Below are 15519 nucleotides of genomic sequence, written 5' to 3'. Positions count from 1 at the left end.
GTATGTTGCAGACGTCACCTACTGCGTCTGGCTTTGCTCGTTAGGTCAATTCCGGCGTCACTCGATCATCGGCAGATGCTTTCGTGTTTAGAAAATAGAGAAGTAATCGGTGGAGTTGCGGTTCACAAGCTGGCTGCTTCGTCACTGTGGGAGCGCCGTCGACAAAAGCATGAACCATGTCCCGCAAACCGACCCGCCTTTTGTCCCGGTGTTAACGGAGAGCTGCGGCGTTACTGAGGCGGCCGTTACTGCGGGAGCAGCTCGTGGCGTTAATTAGCGCCGCACAATGCACGTGAAGGCGAACTCGTGCTTCCCGAGAGCACAACGCTGATCCCAGCAACAGAGACGCGTGAGAACGTAGCAACCTGCTCCGTCGTTACCAAGTGGAAAGGCGCGTGTCGTGCTGTACTGCGCAGTTCACCTGTCCGCATCATTCCGCCTCACGTACTGTCGTATAATCCTCTAAAATTGTCTAAGGAGGGGACTTTAAGGACTGGTCTTGTCCGATTTTCTTCATACTTCTGAAGCAGTATGACGCAGTTTAAGAAAACAAAAAACAATAATGGACTGTTATGTGCCAAACATTTAACACAACAACTTATTTTAGTGTTATTTGACATGTATTTATTATCTAATGAGAATGTTAATTAAGAAATTCTGAATAAAATTTTTAAATAAAAATAGCATCCTCTTTAAGTTAGTGACGTCATAAAAAATAAAATTTGATTTGTTTTTTTATGAGAAATGCGAAATCCCTTAGCGTTACATTATATAGGGTGTTTCAGAAAGAATGCCCCGATTTCAAAACTGCATATGTATTGAAATGGCTCTGAGCACTATGGGACTTAACTTCTGAGGTCATCAGCCCCCTAGAACTTAGAACTACTTAAACCTAACTAACCTACGGACGTCACACACATCCATGCCCGAGGCAGAATTCGAACCTGCGACCGTAGCAGTCGCGCGGTTCCAGACTGAAGCGCCTAGAATCGCTCGGCCGCGTGTGTATTGATACAAAAAAAAAAAAGTTGTTGCTGTGTTATGCTCTATGTATCCACCAGCAGCAGCACGAACAACATTAGATGATAGCTAGAGTAGTCATAAAATTTACACAATTTATCTGCCTTTAAAGAAATTATAGCGGCTGTTATTCTGTTCTTCACTTCTTCTGCCTCACGAGGTAAAGGGAGATAAACACACTTTCCTTCACGTATCCCCACGAGAAAAAACTCGCAGGGGTCATGTCTGGCGGTCGTGGAGGCCAAGAAGGCATAGCAGTGTCTCGGGGTCCCGTGCGCCCTATCCAGCGTTGAGGCAGAGTGTCATTGAGAAGCTGACTACTTTATGGACCAAATGACGCTTTAAAACCCTCCAGACAGTCTATGAGTCATTGCCAGTTCTCTGCTTACGCGGCGAGTACTTTCTTAGATCCCACTCAAACGTTTTGCCGAATTCCTTTCACCATGCCATAAAAAGTACGAGGTTCACCTGGACTCTTACCTTTGCACAACCATCCTGTCTCTTGAGATTGGCGATACAAACGAGGGAACCTTTTTGGGTACAGGCGAATCAGTATGAAAACGCCGACGAAAAGCACGCTGGACTGTAACCGCCGACTCACTATTTGCCAACTGCAGCTTACAAAACGTCTTCTGCTAAGCGGAAGCCATTATACTTATACTTGACTAGAAGCTGTGAAGACGCATTGACTGACATCTAACGGTGATTTTCTGAAATTGTAGGCAAAGCCCATTCAAACAACAAACATTTCGTTGCCGGCACATCCCATGTTTCGTAATTGTTACCTTCCAAAGACAGGTCATTCGGTTTGAATGTGTGTGTGTGTGTGTGTGTGTGTGTAATACTTCGTACACAGCGGTAATGAGAAGTGGGCTACAGTGTGATGTGGCAACTGTCGTCGTAGGAAAGCAGGACAGGAGCAGAAATGATCAGCGAGCAAGTTACGCAACAAACAGAAGATTTATTTAGCTTGTATTTCTCCAAACGTAAGAAGACTCGTTACAAATGATTCAGCGAGAAATACAGTTCAGCCTTCGCGATGTCCACAAGCATAAGTCTCTCTGTACTAGAGCACGAACGATGAAGACAGAGCCGCAACGAGGCGGCGTCTGCGCAGCATTCCGTGGCGAAGTGGCTCCGACAGTGAGTGGACTGACTGGCTGCCGCAGTCAGGCGGCTTCGTACTTAAAGTTCTGATAAGGAACCCATTTCCGGAAATGTACCGTGTATAAAATACGGACCACTTCTCAAATCACCCGATTCACGAGAAGTTATTGGGGGAATATCCGAAGGATTTGCCACTTTCACTCCGTCAGTAAATGTGATTCCAATATGATGGCACACCCGCTCATTTTCCAAGTGACGTCCGCAAACATCTGAACCAAACGTACGGTGAAAGATCGATAGGGCGAGATGGAAACTCCTTCACCACCATGGTCGCCAGATTTAATTCCTCTCGACTTTTTCTTTTACACCCTGTGCAACGAAAAGCAGGCTCGACACATGGAGCGGCTCCTTAGAGCAAACAGGTTAGAGCTCATTGCCTCCATTGTGTGCGTACCTTGAAGCGGGAGATTTGAGCCCTTGTTTCTGTGAAAATGCCTTCACAACAGCGAATAAGTCTGTAACGTGCAATAACAAAAACATGCAACAAACAACACTGTGTAATGCAACAACCCTCAGATAGATGCAAAGTACTGTGATGTGGATGCCGTCGGTGAGGGAACAGCTCCGCAAAGAAAATGTCAAATCAAAAATATCTTCAGCCGTCAGTATTTCAAGTTCTATTGTACTTACGCGACCAGTTTCGACGTTTCAATACATCTTCAGGCCCCCTGACTGACGTGCAAGAAGATTCCAGCCTCGTGTACAATCTAAATAGGGGCCGCGACCTTCATTGATCAGTTGCAGACTGCTAGATAAAGGCATTGTTAAAAAGAAGTCTACGGATACCAGTTACTGAATGCTGGCCCCTATTTAGATTGCACATGAGGTTGGAATCTTCCTACACGTCGGTCAAAGGGCCTGAAACGCAGAATCTTTAAAATAAAATTTAAAACGTAGGCGGCTGAAGGTGTTCTGGATTTGACATTTTATACTGAACAACTGAAATCCCTCAGGCATCCTGTATAAAGACGGACTTAACAGAGGTTCGGCATAGCGTCGTTTGTCGCTCTTCCATTGCAGTCGGTGAAACCATACACGGAATGCATGTCGACCAACTCTTCGTCAGTAAACCTGTCCGTAGTATAATTGTGTAATACTGTTAACGCACAATAAGCACTGCCAGAAAACAGAACCCTTGAGGGGACCGTGCAGTACTGAAAGCAAACAACTTCCGGACAATGAGTTAAATGAGGACATTATTGTTGTCTACTGCAGCTACCGTGAACGAATGGAAAAAAACGTGCATAAAGCATACTGTCGACGTTTCACTATGGCGCACCATTTTCGGTACTATACAGATACATAGGTCACTGAGGCAAGAAACCAAACGAAACTCTGTAAAGAGTTGCCGGAGACGGTTGGTACCTTACACCGAAACACTCAAGAGGTATCCCTGAACAATGTACGGAGTGACCATTATTGGACTGTGTGAAGAAAACGTAAATTAGTTACAAACTACGTACTACAGATATTCCGATTTACGTTATTACATGTTCGATATGTCTCATCATTGGCAATGATGTGGCGCCGACGAATAGCGAAATCCGCTTGATCCTCTGAAATGTTGGACCATTAATGCTGTCGATGACCTCTTGAATGGCTGTTTTCAGCTCAGCAGAGGTTTTGGGTTACTGCTGTACCCCTTGTCTTTAATATAGCCCCGCAAAAAGGAGTCACATGTGTTCAGATCTGGAGAATACGGCGACCAATCGAGGCCATGCGAGTGGCCTCTGGGTACCCCAGAACCAGAATGCAGTCCCAAAAGTGCTCCTCCAAGACACCAGAGACTCTCCTGCTTCGATGGGTTGAGCTCCGTCTTGCGTGAACCACGTCGAAATCAGGATCACTGTGGATAATGGGGAAGAAATCATCATCCAAAACCTTCCCGTACCGTTCGGTGGTCACCGTGCCATCAAGGAATATCGGAACGTTTATTCCCTGACTGGACGTAGCACACCACACAGTCACCCGTTGAGCGTGAAGAGAATTCTCAATCGCCAAATGCGGATTCCCAGTACCCCATATGCGCCAATTTTGCTTATCGACGAACACATCAACAAGAAAGTGGCCTTCGTTGCTAAACCAAATCATGCATGCGCATACTAATTCCCATCATGCCCCGTGGCCGACCATGCAGTTTGAATGTCCTAAGGCAAACCGTTGAGAAGTCGTGACGAATTTATTTCATATAGTTCAATAATTGTCACCCTGTATGTAAATTTATCGCTCGAGTTCTCAATCACCCTGTGTACTGGGTGCATACGACGATTTTTTAAACGTACCGCAGTGATGTAGGAACAATTCCAGACGAACAATTTGATATCAGGCCGGCAAACAACCTCAAATTGGCCTCAAAAGCCATCTCAAATCCAACGCATTCGCTTTGCGCGAGATTTTTAATATCCTTCCGTTTACTTACGCCACTGGCTTAGTGGTGCCCTGAAAAATTGTGCAAGTGGCGTTACTGTACATTTCTCCTCACAATTTTGGAAATTTTGACAGCGTAAATTAAAATTTTTTGTTCGTCTGGCCTTCTGAGACAGCTGTGTTTGTAAGTGTTACATTCGTATGATTAGTAATTTAAAACAGAAATATGTTATTTTTATCAAAAAATCTGATTTAGTATTTGTTAATTAACGTTTGCATTTCATAATAAACACAGATTTACTATAATAGTTAAAAAAGTTGTTACTAGTGAAAATCGAACTATCTATCTTGCAATGCCCGACGCAATTTTTTACATTGCGTCGTACTGCTTCAGGATATTATTTGAAATTGTCTTTTCATATCAGTCGTTTACTGTACCAGCTCCCTTTATGTGGCTCAAGATTTCGCGTTTTATTTCCTTTTTACAAATTATATCCAACATTACAGACATTTATTTTAATTCAGAACCATCTCTTACTTGCAGTGGTAGAGTAAGGATTTGTGGGGCATAGTCTGCATAAATTATAAAGATGCGAGTTGTACACCGTTTCTTGTAGGTACATTGAACAGCCTGTCTTGATACACCAACAATTCTGACAGCTACATTAATGTGAGGTCAGGGGCACGTCCTAACACGACAGCTCTTACTGCGCAGATCCCATACTACCGACTGGAATATACACGTCTCATCACTGAAGTCATCAGTGGAGGGTCACATAATCGCTTGGTACCACTTCTGCACCATCTACAACGATCCTAACGACCAGTGTGCTGCTGAGGTGATTAATAATCTGTCCGCTAAGGTCACGTTTTGTTTCTGCGCTATTGACATGGCGTAAAGCAGTTTAACCAGTCTGCATGAGATGTGTTCACTAGCTAGGGTCTTCCGGAACGCGGCTGTTCAGATTTCTATCCGGCCACCCTGATTTATATGTTCAGTGATTTCCTAGAACCGATTAATTTCAAATGCAAAGCCGATTTCTCTCCACATCCTTCCCCTGTCCGATCTTGAGCTCCGCTTGTAATGACATTGTCGTCGACTAAACGTGTAATCCTAACTCTCCATTTTGGGAATGTCGGTGCGCTTCCTGAACGGAAGTTGTTGTGGCCAGGGGCCACTGAATCTTTGGGCACAAGTTCCTGGTGCTGTGTTAGACATTTTTGCCATTTGTCAACGCTAGCCCTCCTTTCGTCTGTTGTTTAGCATCAACGAATCATTAACGTCGACTTCGAAGCCGAGGACTTTCTTGTTGTCATCCGAAAATGCTGTGGAACCGTGCAGAGAGAACTACTGTGTTGCGTAAGTGCTGCCTTTTGAGGTCACATTGCAACACGACACGCGAACAAAGGAACGAGTTTTGCTCACGAGCACCGAATTACATTTTTTAAACAATGAAGTACCTCACAAACAATGCCTCCGTTTTTGTTTGTGCTTTCCACCTACCTAATTACGCCAAATTTTCTCTGTATTGGAAAAGTGTGCACTCTCTCGTCTACGGTCTTGGAACTCATGAAATATATGTGTTTTTAGGCTTACGTAATAACGATCACAATTTGCAGCGCCGTTTGCTCATAACGACGGGGCTGCGTCTTTCTGTGATTCGATCTTTTACAATTGGAAAAACTGGAGTTGAAGGTACGAAGATGCTGTCAGTACGACGAGCGAAGTGGCGCAATGTAAAACGATTCAGGACTCAAAAAAGTAATTACAAAACAATGCAGAAGTGAGAAGGAGAACCCACACCGGGTCACTACCACTTACATTATGACAATGTGGCTTGTGAGGTTTTCGATTTCCATGAACTCTTACAATCTCTTTTTCACATTTGCATAGGTGTCATAGTGTTGATGTTCGTCGTGGGATCGATCGATTGAAAACGATGCAGGCGATTTCCCTCCCCACCCTCTCCCTACCCTCGCTTGTGCCCTGCCTCTAATGACATAGTTGACGGCGTGACGTTAAACACTATTCTTGCTTTCTTTGATAGACTGTGCTAGATGCTGGGAATGGAAGAGTATGACGGTCAGGATCCTGGGTGAAATGCACCCATAAAGTGCAAGTGCAAAAAGAAAAAGTAGTAAAAGATACCCAGTTTTGCATCCATGGTTCGAAAAATCCAAAAATGCTGGAAAATACGAGCATCCACTTGGCGATGACTTCTCGACACAAGTAATCTTTCCCCACCAACTTGCACATAATAAGCTTACTGGACAGACTTTACGTGCAGGTCGATTCCCTAAAAGCCGGTGACGATGTAAATTACGTCCTCTTGCCGTGGAAATGCTATGAGACAAGCAGGGCTGAATTTTTTAACAGAGCCATTCAACTTTAATGGCTGCCTACCGCTTTGCACATCCCATTTCCTGGACATCCAGAGAGAACTGCATGTGACGCCTTACAGAGAAAGCAGACATGAAAATCTAAAAGGAAAGAACTGAAAGACATTTTTGGTTGAAAACAATTGGTTAAGCATGAATCTGTGCCTAGCACTATAGCCGTACTTCAGCAGTTCTGTCAGTTTAATAGGGGATTGCAGAAACGTATTCTACGTTACATGTTTTGACATTATTTACATTTGCTTACAAAGGTTCGTTGTTGTGCAATATTTATAACAGTACATCAGGCGCATACATAAAACATGTGTTGGACGTTAAGTACTTTCTATCTAGACCTCTGTGTAACTTTGATAGCGTGCCCTGAAGTATGCGCATAAAAATGGACAAATGACACTTTATTAAATTTTGTAGACACTGCTAACATATTACAGCTACAAAGCGTCTAAGCTAGCAGTTATCTTTTGAGATATTGGAGGTGCATGCTATCCATTGTAAGATATACGAGGGTTGCCCAGAAAGTAGTGCACCGTATTTTTTTCTCTATCGAAAACAATGCTACGAATGCGAAACATTACGTATATATTATTTGAAGTCTCCTGAGTTAGCGCGCCAAGTTTCCGTCACTTCCGACTCATAGCGTAGCTACAGGACAGTTTCAAAATGGCGTCTGTAGGTGATGTACGTTACAAGCAACGTGCCGTCATTGAATTTCTCACTGCAGGGAAAGAAACTGGGGAATATTCACAAACGCTTGTGCAAAGTCTATGGGGAATATGCTGTCGACAGAGCCAGTTGGTCGCTTGGCACGGAGGTGGCTCCGCGGAGCTCCACGGTTTGCAGCAGTCGGGGAGACCATCCACGGCTGTCACACGTGACCTAGCCCCCTCGGACCTCCACTTGCTTGACCCATTAAAGGATGCCATTCGTGGAAGACATTTTGAGTATGATGAGGAGGTGATTCACACAGTGAAGCACTGGGTGCGCCACCAGGACAAGGATTGGTACCGACAGGGCATACACGCCCTTGTTTGGCCTTGGAGGAAGGCCGTAGGACGTGATGGAGATTATGTGGAGAAGAAGGATCTGTAGATAAAACACCATTCTTTCGTGTGTGTAATTCTCATTATGTTCAATTTAGAATTGTTGAAGAAAAAAATGCTGTGCATTACTTTCTGGTCAGCCGTCGTACAAACTTAAAATACTAGCACTCGGACATCAGTGCAGTAATTGAAACAATTACCTCACGCTGGGCGGCAGTTCATGTTTCATTGCAAAGAATCGAGCCACCACTATAAAACACGGGCGCCGGCCGCTGTGGCAGAGCGATTCTGGGCGCTTCAGTCTGGAACCGCGTTGCATCTACAGTCGCAGGTTCTTATCCTGCCTCGGGCACGGATCCGTGTGCTGTCCTTACGTTAGTTAGGTTTAAGTAGTTCTAAGTTCTAGGGGACTGGTGACCTCAGATGTGCTTAGAGCCATTTGAACCAAAACACAGGCAAGTAGTGGTCTTCTGATGACTTCGTTGACGATTGAACATCAAAAACAAAAAAATTAGGAACAACAACAACACCTTCATTGAACGGTTGCGATCGAACTTCCATTTTCGTCACGTTGATCGGTAGTTTGCTTAGTCCATCTTCCATTTTCGTCACGTTGATCGGTAGTGTGCCTAGTCCATCTTCCATTTTCGTCACGTTGATCGGTAATTTGCCTAGTCCGCGTGCCGCTGCTGTTACGTAAATCGAGAGCTGCTTACGGCTCGGCGTTGTGAAGTCAGAGAACTGCACTCGCGCCGTTATCACCGGCACCGTTGTTTACCGCGCTGGGCCCGTGACGTCAGCGGGGCGGGCGCTCGGGCGCATTCGCGATCCGAGGTGAAATCGGGAGAAAACGGCGCGGCGCGGCGAGAGCTGCTCCTGGCGAACGACTCGCAGCGGCAGCAGGCGCTGCCTGCCACGTCTCGTTTCGCGACCGCGGCCGCCGCGCCGCCCACTGCTTTCCTCTCGTCCGCGTTGACAGCCGCGGGCCGAACTCTTCTCTAAATATTCGCCTTCAAAATTTATACAAACCAATTCATGGTAAATGTTTTAAACTCTGATGGTGGTTCCTCAAAAACACAGTTTAGAAAGATCCAACAGCGTCTCAAGGCGATGAGAATAAATGTTCACAAATTTGTTGTTTACCAAAGGGAGCAGTAATATCCCCCACGAGAACATAGAACAGCTAAGATAAGGTAGTCCGTGCGATTTGGACCAATTATTTTCCTAAAATTAATTGCGTGCTGTGCCATGCAAGATACGTGAAAATTAATTTTGTCGATCTTTTTTTCGACACAACTGTTACAGCGGAAGTCGCTACAGGTAGAAATGAAGCACGATAAACTGTGAATAAATATTTACGGACTGTTCTGTGACTCAACCAGCGTACATATCTGGTGCGAACTGCGTTGAATAAAACGAACTTGGTGAGTCCAACATTCAGAATGAACTTTTGAGTTTTTTAAATAGAAATTTTATAGTGGAGACGCAGTGCTCGCTTAGAAGTGCAGAACAATCGCCATTGCGGCGAAAGTGTTACGTTCTCATTAAAGAAAGTAGAATAAGAGAATGTAAGGACAAATAGAAGTCTCTAGGCGCTTCAGTCTGGAACAGCGTGACCGCTACGGTCGCAGGTTCGAATCCTGCCTCGGGCATGGATGTGTGTGATGTCCTTAGGTTAGTTAGGTTTAAGTAGTTCTAAGTTCTAGGGGACTGATGACCACAGATGTTAAGTCCCATAGTGCTCAGAGCCACAAATAGAAGTCGGTAGGCTATAAACAAAGTGAATACAGACGATAAGACATGAATTGCGTGTTTTTCCCCACGGTACAGAATAATGCGAAGTTTTCTTATTTTTTCCCTATAACTTGAGACATCTACTCGATCAGAAGCCGTATAAAACTTTACATTACCTAACTGTGAAATATTGTGGGATGCTCCTAAAACAGCAATTTATATAATTTATAATACACAAAGTTTATATAACTGAACAAGAGGAGAAAACTAAATGTTCCTCGCCAAGAATTTGCATGACCCAGGGCAGCATGAACAGTGATCCACTGTCTGTTCTGTTCGTCTGGATTTGGATTAGATTGTTTGGGGGAAGAGACCAAACAGCGAGGTCATCGGTGTCATTGGATTAGGGAAGGACGGGGAAGGAAGTCGGCCGTGCCCTTTCAAAGGAACCATCCCGGCATTTGCCTGGAACGATTTAGAGAAATCACGGAAAACCTAAATCACGATGGCCGGTCGCGGGATTGAACCGTCGTCCTCCCGAATGTGTTCGTCTGGAATATCCCGATTTGACGAGGGTGTCCCAGGATTTACCAACACCGAATCTTAGTCTGTTCAACGATGTCCAGGTAGACCAGTCTAAAGTACCACTAGGCTCTAGACAAGCAGCGGGATTCATCCAAGTTTGAAGTTGCTCACATCTAGCTGCCGACGGTTGTTCTCTGGTGGCACGTGAGGACGTAGAGCTGACACTGAACCGAAGAAACTTGTGGATTTCAAAGTAGATCTTGGAGATTGATGGCCGTGGTAATTCAAATTCCTTTCCTTTTAAACGTCTGCAGCCACTTCAGACGTATATCAGGTGGTACAATACTTGCTAAGCAGTAAACCGTGACTGTAGATGGCGGATATACAGTGATGAGTCGTGCAGTTTCTGTTCAGCGCAACATTCACTTGCCTTGCGTGGGCACAGCTGTACCATACAGGGGACGCATGCTCTCTACTGAGAAACAGAATGCCGGGGCCGAGGATTTGATGGTTTGAAGTAGGGTTTCCCTGTTGCTGCTAGTGCATTTGCGAATGATGTTAATTTGGGCTGACACTCGGTCTTAATTGTTCTTCGATCCTCAGAAGCAGTGATCGCGACCTACCCAATGCAACCAAAGAAATAAACGATTATGTTGTTGTTCTCGAACGAGCTACTTTTGACGATTTCGGTTCGTCTTGGTACACCCAATTGGTATTTTATTTCCGACTACGATTATATTCTAGTTCTGTGTCCTTTTAGGATGTTGTATATCTGTTTTGCATTTCCTCATTCTAATTATTTGAACATTTCCTTACGCTAGTTGCGTGGGATCCATTATGAGCAGATCTTTTCTATAGCTAAATGTCCACGCAAAATCAAATGTGCTGCGGGTTTCAATATAGGTAGGATGGCCATGTCTCACGCTAAGTCAAATGCCGAACCTCTTCAGTCAGGTCGCGCGAGGCATCGATGTTTCTCTGACAAACAACCGATTTCGGTCGACGTTCACTGAATTCATCGCTGACGGACGCACAACAACGCTGTAATTCTGCAATCCAGTCGTAAACCGCCTTTCCTGAAGGTGATTAGTCTTCTTCTTTTCGTTAGTGTTTATCCCGTTCAGATTCGGGGCTCCACTGTACTCGTGTTTTGGTAAAGTTATTTCATTCAACCTTGTGAATGTATGCCCATGTCCCTTCTGTCGCCATAGTCGTGTGTAGTCCCTGTGTGTGAATTGCAGAGACTTTGTGCTTTGTGTGACCGTATTTTAACATTTAACATTTGTGTATCGTGATTTTCGTGGCGGAAAGTGGGAGCAGCCCAGCATTTGCCTAAAACGAGTGGAAAACAGCCAAAAACCCACACCCCGAATTGCCGGTGCACCAACCAACGTTGTTAATCGGTGACCCTGGTTCGATCCGAGTGTGGCCCACCCTCTTCAGTTCCCGCAAGCTAGGGCGTTGCGCTATACGATTAGGTCCATTTCTGAAGGTGTTTGGTTATCAGAAATCGAACAAAGCTGTTTGAAGTATTTTTGTTGAGGCGGGACTTTACGAAAATTGTAGATAATCATCGAATGAAAACCTTCATTGAAATTACAATTTTTTCGCAACACTGTCTCTTTATACGGTCTTTGCAAACAAACTACACTGACGGTTTCGAAGCCACCTGTGTTTTAACGAATGAAAAAAATTAAAATAGTAGTAAAATCATATCTCAACAAAACCTCTTGGTAGACTTTTGTAAAAAATATTAAATTGCGAGCATCGTTGTTCATTAGTTTGGTGTGTCACTGGCAGTTTCCTATGAGTGAGCATGAAATTACAGCCTTACATCGTCGTTTGTGATTTCCATTCTGACAGAACGTATTACCTCTAGAGTTAATCTGCACTGGTAATGTGCGATAGCTTATCTGGTGGCAATTGTAATCTTTCGACGGTGCTGTAAACACATGGTGAGGTTTCACACTTCGGCCGTTCGTCAACTGGCGCAAAACAACTCCTGCGCACATGTGGCATGAGCCTCGGACACCAGTCACTTGAGAGTTTGACACTTTTTACTGCATTGTGCGAGGCCTATTCGGAAAGTAAGCTCCGATCGGTCGCAAAATGGAAACCAGTGAGAAAATCAAAAATGTTTTATTTGCAACGGTTAGGTACACCTTCTCTACTTACTCGCCGCTCGTATTTAGACATTTGTCGTGCCGTTGTACCAACTTTCCAATACCATCGTCACAAAAGCAAGCCGCCTGTGCGTCCTGCCACTCCCTACGCTGGTCTACAGCTCGTCGTCGTCTGTGCCAGAACGTTGTCTTCATGGCTAGCGGTTCATGTGAGCAGAGATGGAACTCAGGGAGAGTCAGTTACGGTCTCTACTGTGGGTGTTCAAACACTTACCATCGAAAACGCTGCAGGAGCATCTACATCGCCCCTTCAGAGTGCGGCCGAGAATTGTCATGCAGAAGAAAACGTATGACAGTTATGTTATGTGGGCTACATGACATCAGGCGAAATCTAACACCAGACCTTCCTACTTGGCCGGAGACTCTATTGTTCTAAGCATCTTTACTTGCTTACTGTGCGCTCAGAACTGAAAATAGCAACGTGACGCAATCGACAGGCATACTAGAGACACTGTGAAACATATCTGAGCAAAGCTTCGGATTTTCGCCGTGGTTTCCATTTTGCACCCCATCGGACCTTACTTTCCGAATAGCCCTCTCACTTCACCCACTGGTGCAACTGCAACGCAGTGGCGACAAAAACCTGTGTACCACTCCCAAGCAACCAACACCGATGCAGCTGCTTTGACTGTTGACTCTCGTGGGCCTGTCCTCGCATTTTGTGTTATTTGATAGTTAATAACGTCAGACTGGAACCAAGTAGTTCGCGCTAAACTTTGGAAGTGCTAGCATTGATGTGATGGTATTGAAGCGTCGTTCAAATCATCACAGTCAGCATCATCACCATTCGCACACGTGACTCCAAATGCATCACCTCTTCAATATAACACACACGAAAGTAACTTCGATTAATGATGCCACATTTCACCGCCTATCTACCTCCCAGTGTTGCCATTATCCATCAGGTAATTAGTGGCAATGTGATGTTAGCAATCTTCATGTTTCGTTCTCAAAAGTCATATCGTTACTCTTAATTCTTTATATTAAAAAGATGTTGAAATACGGTAGAACTGTATCGTATGTAATGGGTTTAAATGTATAAATGTATATATTCTGTTGCCGGCCGGAGTGGCCGAGCGGTTCTAGGCGCTACTGTCTGGAAGCATGCGACCACTACGGTCGCAGGTTCGAATCCTGCCTCGGGCATGGATGTGTGTGATGTCCTTAAGTTAGTTAGGTTTAAGCAGTTCTAAGTTCTAGGGCACTTAGGACCTCAGCAGTTGAGTCCCATAGTGCTCAGAGCCATTTGAACCATATAGATTCTGTTGAATCCTACATAGTCGTCAAAGATGGGCTGTCTAGGAAACCTGCTTTCTCGGATCGCTAGACAGACAATTCAAACAAATCCTATTAATGAGTTTCATTACGAAAAGCAAATGATTACAATACGTAACTTTGTATTTACACAGATGTGTCGCAAGCAAAGGGCGACAGACAAAATAAACAAGTTTCTTCAATATAGACAATACTACATAGTAGGAAGCGAAATAACTAGGCTTGATGCTATCCTTGAACTGGGTCGCGGCCAGTCGGGCGCGGCGCGTATGTTCTCCTCGCATGGAGGCCGCTGCTGTCGCGTTGTCATCCTGGTGAGGGGTGGGTCAGCGTGCAGTTGGCTGACGTCTTCTTCACAGCCCTCTCTCCTCTCTCGTTTCCGACTGGCATGCCGGCGCTTGACTTTACGCCGTAACAGACTCGTCTCATGATAAATTGTTACGCTATCTGTTTTCTGCACTATTGACAAAAAGCATTTTTAAAAATTGTAAACCTCAAAGCAAGCAGGAGCCTTTCTTGAACTAAGATTTTTTCCGCCGGTTTGTGTCCTTTTTGTGTAATGATTAAACTAAGATTTTCAGTTAGCTTCTCGAACAGTTTCTTCGACATCCTGTATATTGCTTTAACTTCCCCTTTTTAAGTTCTTACGTTAATACGAAAGCTGAACGTGTCTCATTATCGCAAATGAATGGACGAATTCAATATTTCCGCTTTCTTTTAAGCATACTTAACTACCAATATGCAGCGAGAAGATTACGAACTGCCTTGGTTGCCGTTGTGGAGCAGACCAATAAGCTCAACACTAAACTGGAGAGACTAGTATACGAAGCCAAGTCGTGACGCAATGCGTCACAGCCGCCGTGATGGATCGGGCAAGCGTCAAATCCTTGTACTTAACAGGAGAAATGAAATTCTTGTTGACTCATACTACGTGGCGCTGTCTAGGTTTAGCTTGTAGTTCGGTGGAAGAATCGCTTCAAAGTCGCAAGCACAGGCAGTAATAACAACCCTGAATGTCCTCGTCAATATGGCGTACCCGCCAAACACCGTCACGATTTTCTATGCAATGACGCTTTTGAGTAGTCTCTCTAGTTTAGTGTTGAGCTCTCTGGAGCAGACTGACAATAACCAACACTTCTGAGTCGATCGCCAGAGTTGCGTGCAGCGCGACCCCCATTCAGTTGTAGCGGAGAAGTCACGTTGCAGTCACCTTACAGTTTCATTGAACCAATGTACCAGCAGCCTTAACACGTTCTCGCTGGCGTACACTACCGGTAGCTCACTTTCGACTCTGCCAGTTATGATACCAGGAATACACTGCCGCATGATTTATTATCTACGAGCCAGGCGCAACGAACAGCTGTGAATATACGAGGCGTATTCGGAAAGTAAGGTCCGATTAGGCGCGAAATGGAAACCGACTGCGCCTGTCGATAGCTTCACGCTACTCTTTTCACTTCAGAGCGCAAAGTGATCACGTATAAATGCCTAAAACAACAGTGATCTCCCGCCAAGTATGTGGATCTGGTGAGAGATTTCGCATGAAGCTATGTAGCCCACATAACATAAATGACGTTTTTTCTTCAAGACAGTTTTCAGCCGCATTCTGCAGGGGCAATGAAGACACTCCTGCAGCTTTTTCGATGGGAAGTGTTTGATCACCCACAATACAGCCCTTAATAGGCGCCCTTCATCTCTGCTCACACGAACGACTTTCGACGAAGACAACATTTTGGCACAAACAACGAAAGGTAGATCAGCGTAGAGAATTGGCGGAAAGCACAGGCGGCTGCTTTGTGTGACGAAGGTAC

At 44.8% G+C, this 15519-nt stretch overlaps 1 long non-coding RNA gene across 1 annotated transcript in view; it reads left to right on the top strand.

The window, feature by feature from the left end:
* LOC124606632 overlaps positions 1–15519 on the top strand; it is a 359736-nt gene that overhangs the window by 246132 nt on the left and 98085 nt on the right. The window lies entirely within an intron of this gene.

The sequence above is a fragment of the Schistocerca americana genome, chromosome 3 (assembly GCF_021461395.2).
Source record: "Schistocerca americana isolate TAMUIC-IGC-003095 chromosome 3, iqSchAmer2.1, whole genome shotgun sequence".
NCBI lineage: Eukaryota > Metazoa > Arthropoda > Insecta > Orthoptera > Acrididae > Schistocerca > Schistocerca americana.
Note: the sequence above shows the minus strand (reverse complement) of the source record. Positions and strands in the feature narration are given on the sequence as shown.